Genomic DNA, 21,388 nt, shown 5'->3' with positions numbered 1-21,388 from the left:
TTAAGCATTTCTTATTCTTAACTCCTAGGTGTTGTTAATGAACGATTTAAAAATAAAACAATTTCAGTGTTTGGGATTCAGGTTTTGACGTCTCGGACATAACTTTTAACCCAACGGACATAATAACATGAAATTATGTTAACTGTAACCTTTCGTTTTAGAGAAGGTGAATCCAACATTCATTAGAACTAATTCAATATGGGTAAGGTAATGACCAAGAGCGCAAGACTAAGCGTTTGCTTTGTCCATCTGGACACAACTTAGATTCAATTTCATTCCACGAACTGTAGTAAAACGAAATTCCTTAGGAAAATTATCAGCGATATTTTGGGATAGCGCCTCCTCATCTCCTTCGTACAGTAACTTAACAATCAGTCACGCTCAGTCTAGTCATCTTATACTTATTAACAAGATTGCAAAGACAGCTGACGTGCACGTGCTGCCATCTACGTATCTTCCTATGCCATCGTGATTCGGTACAATACAACGAACGAGAACAACTGAAGGGGAGAGAGAGACATCCTTAGCAGATGATAAGAGAGATTGGTAAGTCTCAAATCGCATTTTCGGCAATGTAGGAAACTACTACTACTACTACTACTACTAGTACTACTATTATTATTATTATTATTATTATTATTATTAGTATTATTATTATTATTATTATTATTATTATTATTATTATTATTATTATAGTGGTCCCGCGTAACGCTCTTGCCTTCGGTGCGAGCGGTCCCTGGTTCGATTCTTAGTGGGGGCACTCGGTCAAAAAGTGTAACACGCTTTCTCAGGCCAGCCACCCAGCATGAGGTTTTCCCGGGTTTTCTTCATTCACATCAGGCAAATGCCGGGGTGGTACCTAACTTATAGGTCCCAGGCCGATTCCTTCTTTTCCCAATCCTTTCTTCCTTCCCTTTCCCCGGATTGTGTACTCGCCGAGGGACGTCATCCCTCAAAACGTGAAGGGCTAAATGACCTTAGATGCCGAAAGCCCAGAAATCTAAATCCCTATTATTACTATATCTTACTGATTTATACGTATAGGGCATAAAAATAATTTTTTTCTGTACCAAACAATACTAATAATAGAAAGCAACGTAAAAAAGAAATAACGAAAGTTGTATTTGTTTTTTAAAAAAACTTCTATCCCTGTCTCATACACTATCTAAGCTGACTTTGGATGCATCTATATCGATTTTACTACCGTGTTACATCCGTAATTTCGTCAGGAAACGGGGGATCGGAATTGTACAGTCTACGAAATGACCACTGATTTTTACGATAAAAACGCAATAAGTTCACTTCACACAAGTGTTCATTTCCTTACTGTCATACTCAAATGCTACTTGGATTCAGTTCGTTTTCTTACTTTTCTGAAAGTTCTAAACCCAACACTACTTTTCTTTCTTCAGTTTCAATGAAAAGCAAGAGAGCTTAGAAAATATATATATATAGATTTAAAGAAACAATGAAATACTCTTTTTACACTTACTCAATCGATGTTTAAGAAACTTTTCAGAGCTGTTGCTGATAAAACAGAGTATTTTTACAAGACAGCCTACAATTCGTGGGTACTCCTTGTTTGTAGCCACGGGAGCCAACATAATTATATACATACATACACACACAGACACAAACATACACACTATATATATATATATATATATATATATATATATATATATATATATATATATATATATATATATATATATATATATATATATATATATCGGGTCTTAAGATCGCAAATATCGTATGTCCACTTTCCTAAATTTTTCAGGAGAATGTTTCGAAGTGATAAGTGTGCCCTAGCAAAGCAGAAAGCTTCAGCTCGGCGAGAACTGTTCACTGTGTATTACCAAGGATATATCTACAGTGGACATATGATATTTGTGCACTTGACATAGCTGGTATCAAATTATCGAAATAGCTGACAAAGGCAATATTGATAAAAATTGGACATATGACATTTGTGCTCTCAAGACTCGATCTACATAATGTCCTGGAACGGTGCAATATCTCTCGAAATATACTGATCAGCAAAACAAAACACGTTTTACATATTTTTAAAAAAGCTATCCAATGATACCAGAATCAACCCCCTATCGCCACAACCTTCGGGGGTACAGGTGTTAACTTTAGAATTTTAAATGGGAACCCCATTTTTATTGCATATTTTGATTTTTCAGAGAAAGTGACGGCGATTTCCCCAGAATTGAAAACAGTGGCCCCAAATGGGGCTTGAATCGACACACAAGAAAGGAGGGATACCAATACATTATGAAAACGCAATTTGTTAGTCCCGTAGTTCGTGACCATATAGTTAGCGTAGTGGACTGCGGACGTAGAGGCTGTGAGTTTGATTCCCACACAGAGTAAAATTTTTATTGTATTTTTTTCCACTGAAATAATGAATTCATACATTTTAACTTTGCTAAAAATAATGTATTTCTCCAGAATTTATTAACTTGTAAAAAATACAAATTTCTACAAAAATGGTGATTTGGTTGTAAATAACCCTATGAACTCTAATCCTAATAATCCTACTATTAAGAACCACTTCATAAAGCTAGTTTGCAAAAAAATTATCAAAATTTGTATTGAATGTAACTTAAATAAAGTACTAATTGAAGTTAAAACGTATGGAATTATTATTTGGGAAGGAGCGAAACATGTTGCCTTGAGCGGGGATCGAACTCCGAACCTTAAAGGGAAGTACGCTGACCGTGTGGCCACAGGGAATAACACTGTCAATTTCAGTTCTCACGCTTATAGCGAGCGACTTTTGCGACCTATGCATGTAGTAGAAGACAGTCCAATTGGTCAGACTTCAGTTTGCTTCCAGAGTTTCAACTGCATACATCTTTTGTTGAAAGTAAAGTTCAGCTTTGTACTTGGCTGTCAAATCCATAGGTAAATTAACCTTTATCAATTTATTACGTCTGTTTTGAGTTGTTTGTTTAGCTCCACCGCTAATTATTCGGCAATGTCTCTTTCGGAAAGAGAAAGAATAACAATCCTTATGATGAAGGGATATGGAGATAGATAGACTACGATCATACCAGGAAGTTGCAGATTTTTTCAATGACACTCATGCAAAACGACAACCTATCTCAAAATCAACTGTATTTCTGACAGTGACTCGTTTCGAACGAAAGGGTTCGGTTAAAGACGAACCAAGATCTGGAAGACCTCAAACTGCGACAAATGATGAAAAGTCATTGGAAGTGTTACTACATTTTCAAGACAATTGTCATACATCGACCAGGAAAGTAGCCCAACATGTAGCAATAAGTGAACGTTCAGTTCGTAATGTTCTCAAGTTGCAAAAATATTATCCTTATGCAATTAAATTAGTAGACCTACAAGAACTGGCAGAGGATGACTTTGATCGTAGACTTGAATTTTGCGACATTGTGATGCAAAGGTATGTTGATGATGATAGTTTTTTTTCTGGACTTGCTTCACTGACGAAGCTACATTTGAGTTAAATGGTTCTGTCAATAGGCATAATATGAGGTATTGGTCTGATACAAATCCTCACTGGATGAGAGATTCTCATAGCCAGTATCAGCAGAAACTAAACGTTTGGGCAGGACTTTTGTGTAATTGTATTGTTGGGCCATTTTTATTGACGGAAATTTCAATGATGCAAGGTATTTCAAATGTTACAGGACACAGTAGTACGCGCAATACAAGAAATCGTTGGAAATGCATTTGATCGTGTATGGTTTCAACACAATGGAGCTCCACCGCATTATACACTTGCTGTACGAAATTTGCTAACTAATATTTTCCCTCGAAGATGGATTGGTCGAAGAAGTGCAATAGAGTGGCCACCGAGATCACCTGATTTAACCGGTCTTGACTTCTTTTATTGGGGATTTTTTAACAGTAAGGCTTACAAGACCAAACCAGAAAATATTGCCGAGTTGAAAGAGTAAATACGCAATCTTTCAAAGTCGATAACACCAGAGGTATTGGAAACTGTTTCGCAAGAAGTGTGTTTTCGGTTAGCACATTGCCAAGAGCGGGCAGGTAGCTAATTTGAACATTTTCGGACATAATTTCTTTCATGTTTCAGTGTTTGTGAGAGGCGAGGGGACTCACTCCCAAGGTGGCAGATAGCCACTGTGTCCAAGTTGTCAGACAAATAGATTATTTTTATCAAAGTTAAAATGTATGACTTCATTATTTGGGTACAAAAGATACACATAAAAATTTTTACTCTGCGCGGAAATTGAACTCACGACCTCTGACGCCGCAGTCCAGCACGTTAACTGTAAGGCCACGGAGTACGGGACTGATAAGTCGTATGTTCATAATGTATTGGTACCCCTCCTTTCTTGTGTGTCGATTCAAACCCCATCCGTGAAGCCACTGTTTTCAATTCTGGGTGAAATCTCCGTAATTTTGTCTGAAGAATCAAAATATGCAATAAAAAAATGGAGGTTCTCATTTAAAATTTTAGTTACCCCCCGTACCCCCGAATGGGGTGACGATAGGGGGTTATTCTGTTATCATTTGATAGATTTGTTAAAAATATATAAAACGTATTTTGTTTTGTTTTGCTGATCAGTATATTTCGAGAGATATTGGACCGTTCCGGGACTTTTTCCGCACCCTGTATATATATATATATATATATATATATATATATATATATATATATATATATATATATATATATAACGTGTGTGTGTATATCTGTGTATATATTGTCACATGAGAACCAGAGAAATGTAACTCCACTTTCGTAGATTTACAGGCGAGAGGACAAAAATATTATTTTCTTAGAAATATGTGCTTTTGATAAGATGGTAATTGAGCTCCATTACAACAGATGATCGGCATGGAGAACAGATGGCGTTACGTTCCATTTACACCAAGTGTGGCTTTCAAATTATGTCCAAACATGAAGGAAACGAAAATTGCATTTTTGGAGATACGTTTCAATGGTTCTCGACGATATATCGAGTTTTCTAAAACTGGAGCCCGCTAATCACAGAGCATTATTCTACATGTCAAAATAAAGCATATTATATATATATATATTAATAACATATAACCATAATATGGATACATCAAACATTTCAAACAATGTGCAATGTGTTCATTGTAATAAACATTTTCTTAGCCAAAGAGGCTTATCCATTCACACTGGCAAATGTCATCACGTGATACGCAGGAGTAAGGGCAGTGAAACTTCAACAGCCTACCAACTATATTTCGGATTTATTAACCTTAGATTTCAATGACACTTCTTCCGAACTTTTATCCAAATGAATGATCTTATATCTCATTTGAAGGCTAAGGTTCCCGTTCATCGTCGTGTCCGGCGCGGTGCTCGTTCATCGGTAGCTGATTCTCTATGTGATACTATTCGTAATATCAACAACACCAATAATGTTGATTCTTGGATCGACCTTCTAGTTTTCCCTTACGCAGTGCTTTGCATCCCGCCGCACAGTGGGACAGAACCGTGCGTACCGTCTCAAAAATAGGTTTTGGGAATGTTCGATATTGAATATTTTGGTAATGCACATATCTCACTGAATGTCAAATACATATTATAGAGAATGTAAAATAGATTATTGCACTCTTTTTGCTAACCAAACTGGACTTGCAAATTGACGCTTAAAATAATGTCGATTATGTAGAACAGAATTCCACCAGTTTACATGGCTATATTTTCATTATGTCAATGCAAATCGGTAAGTGTGATATATGGTTAGAATGGTTATTAAGTACTTGATGTAAAAAGTATTTAAGTGGACAATTATGTAAAAACTGGAGAGGTACACAATTATGTTGTATAGTATCCAATATCCTCTCCATATTAGAAACTTTAAATAGACTTTTGACAGTTAGCGATGTCTGCCTATGTCATAATGTTGATAGCATCACATAAAGCAGCTCACATAAAAGTCATGGCAAAAAAAATTTTTTGCCCGAATCTGCCCCCCTTAAAATGAGACCGAAAATGCCTGATGGGGGAAAAATGAAAAATTTATCAAAATTTATTTTAAGATTTGATTTATGAGATTTTTGGAAAATACATGATTTTTGACATTTTATTGTTAAATAATATTGTCTATTATTAACGAAACTAAAGTTTAGGTAACGTGGAAATACTGGTTAATGTATTACTTTCATTTCTTACAGGCTTCACCATCCTCGATAAAATCAATATTTGCGAAGTATCTAAACAACAAAATGAGTGAATTTGTTTTGCCTCGACGGGTATTATGCGCATTTTTTATTGACCATGGGACAAAATCAAAAGATATTCAAAAATACTTAGAAGATCATCACCATTTGACGTCTGCAAAAAGTGAATTAGTTGTGAAACATATTCAAAAATCACTTATATCAGCTTTTAACGATCGCTGGACCAAATCGAACCGAACCAAAGAACGTTTCTTTAATAAAAATTCAAGTGGTTGGACGGTGAATTTAAGGTACAATTCGAGGAAGTACCAATGGATATCACACCTACTACATCTGGAGAACGTGGACGACCACCAAAGTGTTATGAAGATCTATCAGAGAAATCTAAAAGAAAAAAGGAAGAATATGCAGTTAATACAAGAATATGGACTCGAGTATGTACATAACGCATACATTCAAGGTTTGCGGTCTGAAGGAGAATTCCACGAAGCTTCTGTTGTTGCAATGATGCGGAATTGTGATAGAAATAAAAAAAAAAGATCATAAAGGAAAAATTGTTGCATGAAACTCACAATGCAACATATTTGACGGCGGATGAAGCTTTAAGTCTTTTTGCTGATTTAGATCTTTCAAAATCACAATACGGATTACTTCGAGCAAGTCTGATTAGCAAAAACCTCGATATACTGCCATCATATAATATATTGACAAACGCAAAAAAAATGTGTTATCCTCCATCCTCTAGCATTGAAATAACCGATACAGGCGCTAAAGTAAATCTACAAGATTTGCTGGATCACACGAGTGCCCGTATCTTAAACATTGAAAATGTTTACAACCCAACAAGAAGAAATCTTAAATTGTTTACCAAATGCGGATGTGATGGTTCATCGGGACAAAGCGAATATAAACAAGTTTTAACAGATGAAAGCGACTTAGTCTCAGATGCAAACTTATTTGTAGCGTCTTTGGTACCAATAAAGCTGACTGATACTGAAACAAACGAGGTTCTTTGGCAAAATCAGGCTTGCTCTTCTATTCGATATTGCCGACCAATTCTGATCGTATTTGTAAAAGAAACGCCAGAGAAAACCCGTTCGGTGGTTGGTGATATTCGTGGTCAAATTAATAATTTGGAAACGTCTAAGATACACAAGGAGGACCAGGTAATTGAAATAAGTCACGAGCTGTTCTTAACTATGGTGGATGGCAAAGTTACACAAGTTCTAACTGACACAAATTCTGGAGCTGTGTGTACGGTGTGTAGGGCTAAACCAAGCGAGATGAATAATTTGGAGAAGATTGAATCAAAGCCAGATCATATGAATGCTTACGAGTACGGTTTGTCTACGTTGCATGCGTGGATTAGGTGCATGGAGTTAATTTTACATATTTCATATAATCTTTCGTTTCAAAAATGGGCTGCGAGAACTCCGGAAGATAAAACAAGTAAAGCAGAGAAGAAGAAACTTGTACAAAGCCTCTTTCGAAGCCGAATGGGCTTGCACGTTGATAAACCACGGCAAGGAGGTGGAAACAGCAATGACGGCAATACATCTCGACGTTTTTTTGAGAACTACTATTGTTCTTCAGAAATTACAGGAGTTGATGCGGATCTTATTAAAATGTTTTATGTTATTCTTCAGACTTTGGCATCCGGTATTGCTGTGAATTCAGAAAAAATTGGTGAATATACTCGCGCTACTGCACAATTGTACGTAACGAAATATATGTGGTATAACATGCCTTCTTCAGTACATAAGATCTTAATACATGGGGAAAGTATAATTAGACATTTTGCTGTTCTGCCTATTGGTAATCTATCTGAGGATGCCCAAGAATCGCGTAATAAAGATTACAAAAATATCATATTATATCACGCTAGAAAGTGCACTAGGTCCGCAACGAATGAAGACGTATTTCATGGTCTTCTATTTACATAAGATACATACATATCCAGTCTCAGAAAACCATCAGTCACTGTTTCCAAGGAACTGTTAGATGAAGCCAAGAACCTCTTAGATATTTAAATTGAAGTATGTACATACATTTATTTTTGTCTCTTTTATGTCGTGGATTAATAGATGTTTGTTATTTATTATAGGTTATTGTCATATGTTATATTAACAACAATACGAAATAATAGTGTCATATAAAACTATATAATTCTCATTCAATACATTGAGTAAACTATGTTCTTGTACGCAAAAAATGTCATTTTTATTTTTGTATTATTTCTTTTATATATTATAAATAACACAGTAACAACGAATGAACCATTATTTGATTACAAAATACGAAATAATAGTGTAATACTCGTATCATAAAACTGTTTACTTATCATTCAATACATTAAGTAAACTATGTTCTTGTACGAAAAAGTGTCATTTTTATTTTTGTATCATTTTTTTATATATGCCGACAACATACAAAGCAAACACAAGCAACATGCAAAGCATATATATACAAAGCAACAACGAATAAGCCATTACTTGCTACTATATACATTAGAGATACTACATACCAAATTGCAGCTATTTACTTCAATCAACAACAACGTTACATATTTTTGAGACGGTACGCACGGTTTTGTCCCATTGTGCGCCGCGTTCTGAGAAAGTAAGTAATCTCACCACTTGGATGTAGCTAAGAGTCAGAAACTGAAGGGAACATCATCGTGAAGTATTAATGAAGCAGCATCGAGGGACCATCGAACCTCGCAAACCACAAAAATCAGGTTCAATCAATACCAAGAGCATCGAACAAAAATTAGCAGATGGTGATATACGTGGCGCTATCAGACTACTGATATCCGATGACCCTGTGGTTACGCCAGACACGTCAGTACTACATGCTCTCAGAGAAAAGCATCCAATCCACGCTCACTCATTCATCAATCCCGAACCACCTGAGGACTCGACTACAGTAACTAAAGTCTCTTCCATCGAATTGTTAAAGGCGATAAAATCCTTCCCCTCTGGTTCGGCCGGCGGAATGGATAATCTCCGTCCCTCAATCTTAAAAGATCTACTTATAAATCAAGACTTTGATTCAAGGGAACGCTTAATCACATCCATTTGTGAATTTATGCACTTAATTATATCTGGGAAAGTGCCGACCACTTTACGACCACTTTTTTTTTTGTGCTTCACTTACAGCACTGAAGAAGAAAAGTGGTGGAATTCGCCCAATAGCTGTTGGCAATGTTTGGAGACGCTTATCAGCAAACATTATCTGCTTCCAGATACGAGATTCATTAATTAATATACTATCACCACACCAACTAGGGGTCTGTATACCATTCGGAGCAGAATCAGCCGTACATGCTGCCAGAATGTACTACTCATCTTCCCATACTGAAGTGAAAGGATTTTTGAAAATTGACTTCCGCAACGCCTTTAATGAACTCAACCGCGACTCACTGTTACAATCTGTTAAAGCTAACTTTCCAACTTACTATCCATACATCTGCCAATGCTACTCCGAACCAAGCAATCTTTTTATAAGTGATAACATAATTCACTCACAACGTGGAGTACAGCAAGGCGACCCACTTAGACTAGCAATGTTCGCCCTAATCATCCATCACATTATTAAGGATATTAACACAGATTTAAATATCTGGTACTTAGATGACGGTACCATTGCTGGAAATATCGACGTAGTACTACGCGCTTTTAATAAAATTCGTCTATCAGCTTCATCTATTGGATTGTTTCTTAACTCTGCCAAATGTGAAGTTCGTTTTCTGAGCGCCAGAGTTGATGAAGCCCATGACCTTTAAGAAAGGTTTAACGAAGTAGCACCTGGTAGCACCTCTTATCACCTACCAATGCGGAACTTTTAGGGGCTGCCATCTCTATCGAATCAAGGAGCAAAATTTTATTGGACAAGATATCAAAATTAGAATTCTTCTTTTCTCAATTATCAAAGCTTTCTGCACACTCCGCTTATTATTTAATACGAGCTTCTCTCTCACTTCCAAGATTACTGTATTTCCTTCGTTGCTCCCCTTCTTGGCAGGATGATAAATTACTTGACAAATTCGACCACACTCTTAGAACAGGACTGGAATCCATTCTAAACTGTTCTTTGAAAGACAGTTCATGGTTACAAGCTTCCTTACCACTGGAGAATGGAGGCCTTGGGATTCGTCGAGCCATGGATATTGCCATACCTTCTTTCCTCGCATCATTCTGTGGCTCATGAGAACTATTTGGATCTCTTCTTCAACAGGAGGTTGACTTAGACTCGATTCGAGATGTACAAGAATGCATCGATAAATGGACTAGTCTGGTTGGATTGGATCCACCACCTAGCGAAAAAAGACATGTTCAGTCTGTTTGGGATGAACCTATAGTCAAGCTTCGTTTATCTTCACTCCTATCATCAACCAATAACCCAGATGACAAAGCCAAGCTGTTAGCTGTCTCCTCCTCCAAAAACGGAGCATGGCTTCAAGCCCTACCTTCTCACACACTCGGCCTACACCTTTCTAATGAGAGCTTTCGTATTGCTACAGCTCTGTGCTTGGGTGCTAATATTTGTGAGCCTCACTTTTGTCCTACTTGCAACGCATATATTGATAATATCCCAAGGATTACATGGTCTTTCATGTAAAAAAAAAATAAGTGCAGGAAGACAATCTCGACATCATATTGTAAACGACATTATTTGTACAGCCCTCGTTTCAGCGGGAGTTCCTTCAATGAAAGAACCAAATGGTCGTTGTCGCTCTGATGGTAAAAGGCCTGATGGCATGACCTTGGTAGCGTGGAAAAATGGAAAAGCACTAGTCTGGGATTTCACATGTTCAGATACGTTTGCTCCTTCCAACTTATCCCATTCTTCAATTCCGGCAGGTCTCTTCGCCGCTCACAGAGAATCAGACAAAAGACTAAAATACTCAAACCTATTGGACAAATATTGGTTTGTAACAGTAGCAATAGAAACCAGTGGGTCTTGGGGTCACGAAGGATCTAATTTCATTAATGAAGTTGGTCATCCAATAGCAATCAAAACTGGTGACCCCCGAGCTACTGCATTCCTTTTCCAACGTATCAGCATCGCCATCCAGCGCGGGAATGTATCATCGATCTTAGGCACATTACCTCCTGGTAAAGAACTGGACGAGATTTTTCTTCTATAATACACAATAAGACGGAAGTAGAGACATCCTAGGAGGCTGACAACCACTTTGACTATGTTCATGAAGAATGTTTTGAATCCAGTTTGGATAAATATAAATTCCTGGAAGTCATGGCTAATACCGGTAAATTTGGTAGTGGAAGCAACATTATCTACAGATTTTACTTTGTTGCTCAAAATCGTTAAAGACCCGAAAGATATTGTTGTCAAGCTGTCCGATGTTTATTTTGGAACAAATATGCTATAACTAATGTTTAAAAAAAATTATCAGATAGAAAATTTGGTTAAAAATAACGTTTTTATTCAGTTTTGCAGTTTGGATTTACTGTAATTCGCTCTTTTTAATGCTACTTGGTGTAAAACAGGAAGTGAGATTATTTAGTAAATCACAATATGAGCACCGAAAAATATTGATGTAAAATTCATTAATCAAAATTTTTGATACAGTATGATGAACTAATCCACTCACTGATAAAGAAAAATATCGATAAGTTGATATAGAAATTAAATATTATATATTATATAGATAAATAGATAGATAGACACTGTATAACTGTATAATTGTATATCTTTCTAATGCTTGTCTGAGCACCCAAATTTTATTATATGCTAGCGTCGCGTCATAGACAAAGGACATACAGTTAATCTGCTAATCCATCAAACAGTTACATCAATTCTTTCTATATGGCACTTTTAAGTCGATAGACGTTGATACTAGCAAAATCACCATCTATTAATGATGGTACAAAAGTAAGCACAATTTGCTTGCTAACAGAGAAGCATACGTATATGTACTAAGAGAAGCCAAATAGTATCTACAAGAATGGCTATATTCTAGCTAAATTAGTGTAATTTTATTGTTTTGTAATGAATATAAATTGCAAATAAAAAACTAAATAAAAAGATAATGGCTCAGATCAAATTACTTTTCAAATAATAATAATAATAATAATAATAATAATAATAATAATAAATTCTGCATAATGTTCTATACTATCTTACCGGAATCCAATATCTCAAAACATACACATAAAATTGAATTTTACAACTAGATCGTAGGAGAAATAATAAAGTATAGAATACAGGAGATTTGAACCAAGTAAACGTGGGTTGTGGACGTAAGCTCCCCAGCAAAAAGCTCATCGAACCAAAGCCCACCAAAGCTTTCGTGAAAGCGGACAAAAGCCTACCAGAGCTTATGTAGAAGCTGACAGATCATACAAATGAAAGGAATAAATGATTTTTTATAGTCATCCAAGATTTTCGAACATATATGCAAATTACTAAATTTACGTAAATCACACCATGTAGATTAAGAATACGGTAACCACTTTCAAATCAATTTTTCAATAGCTATTTTTACTCTAAACTCATTAATACATTTTGTGCGAGTTTCTGCATCTTTCTTGGATTTTATTTGGTTTGCGACTTAGATAAAGATTAAGCTCTAGACTAGGCCTAATGACTTTCGGAGAATAACTACGAGGAGAAATTACTTCTGGCAAAAGCCTCCACGAGTGGAAACCACGCAACGTTTGAAAAGCCAACAAAAATCACAATTAATTATGTTCTAAATCCAGTTCTACAGGAAAAACAGGAAGAATATATGACGTCACGAACAGGGAGCCAATCAGATCGCTGAACGCAATGATAAACTTTTGTTGGCTTCTGATTGGTTAAAGAGGACATAAATTAAAGCAGTATACTATTCTTTTCAAACATTGGGATCGGAATTACTGATCCTAATCTGAGGCATGATGGAAGTAATAAGAACACAGAAGGGAAAGAGGAAGCTAGTAGGGACAGACAAGAAGGTACACCGGTACCGTTATGTTTAAATTTATTAGCGAAACTCCGTGTTCTCCTTTAATGGATGTGTTGGCAGACGGTCGGGTAGGTCATTAGGGGTTGATGATCTGATTACGTGTATGTTCGGTTTGGAAAGTGGTTTTCTTTTTTTGGCTGTGATTACGTGTGTGTATTGTTGGAAAGGTCGTGTCCTCTTTTTCGAGTGTGTATACGTGTCTGTACAGGCTGTATACTGGATATTTTTAAAAATAATAATGGAAATTGAAATTTGAATTTTAATTGGTTCGATTTGAATTAAATCTGTTGATATGTTAGTTAATTAGAATATTGGTAGATATGATGAAACGTAATTCTGTATTACTTACTTCCGTAGCAGTGATTAAATTAATATTATTGAATATATTTACATTATTGACATTGAGATCAAGACACGCGTTCGAATCTCGTATTATACAGATGTTTTTTGAGTAATAGAAACTTACAATGAGATGAAGACCCGTGTTCGAATCTCGTATTATACAGCTGGTTTTTTGACTAATAGAAACTCACAATGAGATGATGATCCGTGTTCGAATCTCGTATTATACAGATGGTTTTTGACTAATAGAAACTCACATTGAGATATATATAATTTGGAAAAAATTAAATATTTGAGTCCCACGGTTATGCCGGTTTTTATATTGCTTCGCTTTACAAAGAAAGCTCTTAAAAGTATATAGAAAGTTTGAGGAAACCATTTTATAAAAGGTATTAGAATATATATATATATATATATATATATATATATATATATTATAAAAGTTTATGTGGTGGGTACTGAGAATGAACCCGGGACTCTTAACACCAGAGGTGAACGATGTATGATGGATGGGCAATATTTATTCATGTGTGAGATAGGAAATGTGTGTGGATTGAATAGTTTATAAATAGTTTATTTATTTATTTGTGAATATTCATTTTTTATTGATTGTGTTCCTGGCTTATAGTTAACTCAGTTCTTACACCATGTTTCTAACTTTGAAAATGCGGAGAGATTGAATTGTTCTTCCGTCTCTCACAGAGGCTATTTTAGAAATGAACACTCAGTTTTATTTTTTGCAAATGGATTGACTTCCGGGTACTTGACCTATAGACGGTTTCCCTTGCCCCCGTTAGAGGTGTGAGTGGCGACACAAATAGTTATAGTGTCAATGCACTTTCTAATTTTATTTCCGCTTTCTAATATGTACTGAAATATCCTCCATTAACTATGATTGACACTGAGATAGTTATTTGCAGTGATGAAGATAGATAGATAGATAGATAGATAGAAATTTAATATTTACCCCCTTTACAAGATGTTATGGACAAACACATAAATGTATTTTGTGGCAATATCTGATTTTGGCAATGTGAAAGTTTTACTTGTAACCATTTCCTTAATTAGTTGAGAAAGTGTGTATATTTCAGAACCGAACATCCCTACAGGACCCAATGGCGACACCCTGTCGTAATGAGGAAAAAAATGGTAGCTTTCCCTTGAAAGGTCATTTAATGTTAAGAACCCTACCTCGGTTGATGAACTTGTAAATAAGAAATTTTTAGATTTCCTGCTGGAGGACGGAATAATTTGATTCTATCGATTTTTAAACATGATGAACGATGTTATCGGACATGATGACTTTATTTATAATTAATGAAAAAACGGTTTTTGAAAACATGATGAAAAGATGATAGAGGGGGAAACACATTGAAATGACTTATAAATACTAGCCAAATAAAGTTGATTATTATTAATATCTACCTACTGGAAGAGTTTATTTGTTTTGTGTTTGTATTGAAGTTTTCGGTCTTTGATTCTGACAGTTAGAAGGGAGTTTGGTTTTTAAGGTGAGAATCATTTAACTTTTTTTAAATGGTAAACTTGCTTGTATTACCCACTTAGTTATTTTCGAACTACACGAATCGCATTGTAGCTGTACTAGGAAATGAAGTCGGGACTAATTGCATTGTCGGGAAATAAACCTAGGACCATTTTGTAATAAAAGCAAGAGGGCTAGGGTTTGTGACAGACCGGGACCAGTGGAAATGTAATTGCGATTTTCTATTACTAAAGTTATTTATTATTATTATTATTATTATTATTATTATTATTATTATTATTATTGTAGGAGTACATATTTTGGGGGAAGGAGATGAGATATTTTTTATTGGTTCGTATGCCAGAGTATACTCGTAAAAAATGAATATACGGGCATTTTCTCCCTTAAGAACCGCCACTATAATTTTGCCAATGGCTAAAGACGTATTATTTACCTGTAGAGTTTTATTTGGTTAATTATATTGTGCTTAATTACAATATGTTTGATTGATTTCTTACGAATTTTAACTGTTACACCGATTGTGTACTGAAACAAGATTACTTTACACTTTAAAATCACTTATACCCGATATATATGTACGCCGTACAGATGGGGGTTGAACTGCTTAAGTAAGATAATTTTGTAACTTTCGATGTCATACAAGTAAGCTTGGTACCATAGTTGATAATCTTTTACGAAAGCAAATGTTTGAACACATTTATATATGTACTAGGACTAGTATTTGCAGAAAGAAATAAAAAAGTTTCAGTTTGGGGGTGGGAGCGCACTGTCCTAGAGTTTTTGTAACTTATATGTGGATGCCTAGTACCTTTTTTTAATTTTCGTTTTTTAATAGTAAATATTACTGAATGCTAGTTATTTGTGGGTGGTACTTTCATAACGCAAACAATAGCTTTAATGTTAAGAAAGAGAGAGAAAGGATGAAAATTTTACGGGTGAAGCCCTCCCTAAATACATTAGTTATTGAACACTGTTTTTTGATTTTGGTGTGTATTCTCGAAATGAAAAAGAATTATGTACTTCTATTTGTACCATGTCCCCTATAATTGTGCGGCTTTTGCTTGTTAGTTAGTTAGGCTCTCCATAGATTTTAACAGTATTAAAAATAGATTGAACATATATTGTATTTTCAAAGCAAAATGAAGTTATGTCGGGCTATTCGTAGCATATGCCTTCCATTAACTGCGCGCGTGTTTTCCCTTAGTTAGGGTCCCTTTTAGATTTTAACAGTATTAAAATAAATTGAACATATATTATATTATAGCAAAAGGAAATTATGTACGGCTATCCCTACCATGTCCCTACAACTGATGGGGGCCTTTGCCCCTTAGTTAGGGTTTGCCTTAGATTTTAACAGTATTAAAAATAAATTGAACACATATATTATAGCAAAAGGAAATTATGTACGGCTATTCCTACCATGTTTTTTCCAACTGATGGCATGTTTCCCATTAGTTAGGTAACCTACAAATGCAGGGCTTTTCTTCTTGAATAGGTAATAACATGATAATTATGTTCAACTGAAGGGGCCTATGTGTTGGTAGCTAGGTAGGTCCCTCTAGGGTTTTGTAAGACACTAAACGTGTGGTGGATTACTGCTAGAAGAATCTATGCCCCACAAAGTATGTTTTATTGACAGAACACAATTGCGAGAAGGGTTTATGCCTCACAAAGTATGTTTTATTAACAGAACATAACACTTATTTAATGCTATTAGTAGTATTTTTAAGGATAAAAAGAAATATATATCATACTTTACCTTTAAAATATAGAAATATATTGGGACCATCGAGGAAATACGTCAACACGGCACACGGGCTAAACTAAACTAAGGTCTAATTTAAAATTCTTCCGACAGGTGTCACTGTTAGTGGAGGTGGGAGAACACTTGATAGAACATGATATAACCTGCATTTAATGTGTACGCTTATCATTTTTTCTTACGTCGACGTGCGTTAAAGATCACAGAGAAAGCTTTCTTGATTATTAAAATTATTTTAATAGTATTAAATAAAGTATATTGGATTATCACTATATTTATTGAAGCCTGTTTTATTACAGACATTTAAGCTTGCTAATTATTGTGTGGTGCTAGCAGTCACATTGAGACACCCAGACATTAAAAGTACCAACGCAGAGTCGAGATTTTTTCTTCTTTTTTTGCGGATATGTGAACGAACAACTAAGCCTTGAAAGGTGTGTACTTCTTATGGTTATTGTGATTTTTTTAAAGAAAGAAATTATATACTTTCTAATTGTACTTGAGTTGTATTTAACCAATATTAATGAACAGACACTTTTGTGTGTGTGTGTGGATAATTTTAATAGAATAGATTACAGCTAATATAAAGTGAATATTTACACATTTTCTTTCATAAAGTAACTTGATTGATTTCTATTTACATATCAATAATTAACTAAAGATGATTATTTTTTTCTTTTATATGATATTATCATGTGATAGTTGCTTGAAAAGAAGTATTTATTTGATCTTTTTTATTAAAGTGGGGTTGCTTACTCAAAATAGTTTTTCTTTGTTTTTTTTTAGACGGATTTCTTCTGCCCAGCTGAAGAATTAAACCTTATTGATGAAATCTACCTGCAAGAGGTCTTGCGCGGTCTCAACGGGTACCCGAGGGTTTTTAGTACCTGGAAAGCCATCATGGAGCTTTACGGGCTTGGCCATAGGGGATCGGTGAGATGCGAGGCCATATTGCGGACCCTTCGTGTCTTTGAAGGTAATGATACACTACTTCTCCAGCACTGCGTAAGCAGTGCTGACGTACTGGATTTGTTTGTGTATGGTTTTTTTCGTACTAAATAAACGTATGAATTGGCTCTGGATAAAGTTATGTATTTATTAGCTTGTGGGGAAGGTCAGGTGGATAGGGTAAAGGATACAGAGTTATCTGAGTTTTTTTTATTTTGTCACGCGATTTGTTTTGAAACCACGCTTAGTCCCATCTGAAAATAATGCCATAGTCATGACCCCTCAAGAAACTCATAACTTGAGTCCTAATAATTTACATTTGTTAACGAATGAAGATTTAGCTTTTCTAAATGATAAAACAGATGGGATTGGCAATCTAAATTCCGTTGAAATACTAAATTCCGTTGAAATACCAACTGAAGAAGAAATGAGGAGACTGGTTGAAAATGAGAACAATGCTGTGGTTACACCCACGCAACAGGTCCAGGGAGAAAATCCTGTATACAATCCAGCTCAATACTGTGTACAGAATAATCATGACTGTGGGAACCAAATGATTTTTTCTCCTCAGCCTGGACCGTCATATGCTAGTGTCCCACCAATGGTTGGACATGGCAACATGAACAAGAATAGTACAAGTAGTACTACTGGCAGTCCTAATAGTCGTAGTACAAGTGGTAGTGGTACTGATAATAATAATGGCGGGGATAATCAAAGAAATAGTAATTTCGAAGTTGTAAGACAAAGCAGACAAAGGTTTCGTAAGTTTCATTTTACGGGCCATGAAATTGCCGTCAGACCTGTGGGTGATGAAAGGAATATTAATAACCCAGAGGCCTATATTCAAAGTTTAATTGATTTTGCGTTGGAACATGTGATCTCCAATGCACGCCCATGGACTACATTGGTTTATACATAGAAAGTAGTAATAGTACTAATAACAAGCCAGTGTATGTGCCGTTTAGAAGAAAGGGCAATTTCACTGGTAGAACAGTCCTCACTTCAATCGAACGAGTACTAAATTCGAATGAAGTGTTCCTTTTAGGGGAACAAGTATTGTTTCGATTTCACATAGCAGAGAATTTGCATGGACAAGGAAGACCTAATGCAATGAGTGCTGTCCAAAAATATTGCAAATACCAAGATTACTTGGAAAAGCGATTAATTCGCATTGAAAATAAGAATATGTACTGCCTCCCCATGGCCATAATATACTGGATAACAAAACACAGCTCAAGTAAACAAGTCTTATGTAATTTAAGAACAAAAGATTATAATAGATGGCTTTTTAAAGCAGAAGTTCTCTGCGAGATGGCAGGAGTTAACGTTCAAAGTAAGCAAGGTTGTGACTTCTCTGATTTGGACCTCTTTCAAGCATATTTGAAAGGAGAGCATCAAATCGTGGTTTATGAGGAGGTTGAAAAGAATAATCGGGAATATATAGTATGTTACCGGGGAGAACATGCAGAAAATAAGATTTTTATCCTGTATCAAAGAGGTAACACTATTGGTCATTTTGAACCCATTCGTAATATTACAAGTTTCCGTATTGTTATTATTGTTTGGAAGGTTATGATGAAAGATATTGGACACACAAATGTAAAACTCGTTGTACTTTTTGCGAACATACTCACGAACGGGACTATACCGCAAACAGAATTAAATGTAATGCATGCAATAGAGAGTTTGCTGAGGGTATATGTTTTGACAACCATGTGGCACGTAATAAAGCGGCTAAATCCGTATGTGATAATGTAAAGCTCTACATTAATTGTGGTATCATCTTTGATAAGAGGAAGCGAAAATTTGATCACATGTGTGGTGAACATTTTTGTTCAACGTGCCGTGCGTATGTTGATACAAACCATACATGTTTTGTTCAGAGACAGCGACATGTTCATATGGAAAGGTTTATGTATATCACCTATGATGTAGAGACGATGTTGAAGGCACCGAATGAGCGCGGGGAAAGAGAACATGAAGTTGTACTGGTGTGTTGTCATCATGTTTGTCATGCCTGTATAAGGAAAGGTATCGATGAGCCTTGTAAAACGTGCGGTGACAATATTGGAAATCGTTCGTTTTCTTTTAAGACAATGACGGAGTTTATTAACCATGCGTTAGTAGAGCGTCCTGTCTTTCTGAAGATCGTCGCGATCGCCCATAATGGATCCCGATACGATGGCCTCTTCTGTCTTAGAACTCTAATAGAAGACCAGCATATTGTACCTAGTGTTCTTATCCAGGGTCAAAAGATATAATATTAACATAGGTAACCGTAACTTTTTTCGCGACTCTTTCCTTTTTATAGGTGTGAAATTATCTAAATTAACGAAAACTTTAGGCCTTAGTCAAAATTTAAAGAAGGGAGATTCCCTATATTTGTTTAATACTGAAGAAAATCAAAATTATGTCGGTCCCTACCCTCAGCTTGAGTACTATGACCCTGAGGGGCGAAGCACGGAAGAAAGAAAACAACTGGAAGCCTGGCACCAAGAACGTGCGGAAAGTGGCGAGGAGTTTAATCTGCAGAAGGATATGCTGGCTTATTGTGAAAATGACGTTAGAATTCGAACAGAAGCGGTCATTAAGTTTAGCGATATCATTGAAGAGAAAACGGAGGGTTTGCAATGTTTCATAACATCATCCACCATTGCAAGTCTTGCAATGCGTACATATCGTACCTTGCACTTACCGGAAAATACTATTCCTATCAGTCCCGCGTTGGGATTTCATCATAAGACCAAGTATAGTACAAAAGCTATGCAATGGCTTATGTATATGGATGACCAATTAGGGATAGAAATCCAGCATGCTAGGAGAGGGTGGGAAAAGTATATTGGTAGGTCCAAGGTCGATGGATGGCACGAAGGACTCAACGCTGCCTTCGACTATTACGGGTGCTATTTCCATGCTTGTCGGCTTTGTTTTTCCTTTAACCGTGACGCGGTTTTCCACGATGCTCAAGACTCGTACAATACGATGGAGAAACGATATGAGCAAACCATGCGGCGCCGTAAGTACCTGAAAAGTATAGGTGTAAACCTATATGAAATATGGGAATGTTCTTGGGACAATAAGGTAAAGACGGACAAGGAAGTGCAAAAGTTTGTTCAAGAACGTTGTACTAATCTGCCTGATTTTCTTATTCCTAAGAACTGTTACAACGGTGGTCGCACGGAGCTCTTTCGTTCTTACGTCAATTGTGCGAGTGATGAGCGAATTTCTTACGCCGATGTAACTAGTCTTTATCCATGGGCAACGGCACGTAAACCTATGCCGGTTAAATCACCTAAGATTTACACGGGGCCGGACTTTCCAGATGTGGAAAGTATTCACGGTGTAGTTAAATGCACAATTCTGCCCTCAAAGGACCTCTATTTTCCGGTGCTCCCATACGTTGCGGGAGGTCGATAGCTTTTCGGTCTTTGTATCCCATAGTGACGCTGAGTGGGCTCTCACAGGAACATTTTGCACTCCAGAATTACACCTTGCTCTTAAAAAAGGTTACAAAATAATCGATATACATGAAATATGGGAATTTGAACTCCTAGATCCTGAAGAGGGGAATTCAGGTGGGTTGTTCGGGACCTATGTGAATTCCTTCCTTCAGATGAAGCAGGAAGCCTCTGGTTTTCCTGCTTACAGTACCAGTGAAGAAGACAAACATAAATATATCGATGAA

The 21,388-nt window shown here is 36.0% G+C and overlaps 1 protein-coding gene across 6 annotated transcripts in view; it reads right to left on the bottom strand.

The window, feature by feature from the left end:
* Window positions 1–21,388, bottom strand: part of Cdc14 (cell division cycle protein 14) — a 1,408,510-nt gene that overhangs the window by 4,047 nt on the left and 1,383,075 nt on the right. The window lies entirely within an intron of this gene.

Source organism: Thermobia domestica, chromosome 6 (genome assembly GCF_964235325.1).
Source record: "Thermobia domestica chromosome 6, izTheDome1.hap1.1, whole genome shotgun sequence".
NCBI classification, from domain to species: Eukaryota; Metazoa; Arthropoda; class Insecta; order Zygentoma; family Lepismatidae; genus Thermobia; species Thermobia domestica.
This window is presented reverse-complemented; position numbering and strand designations above follow the sequence as displayed.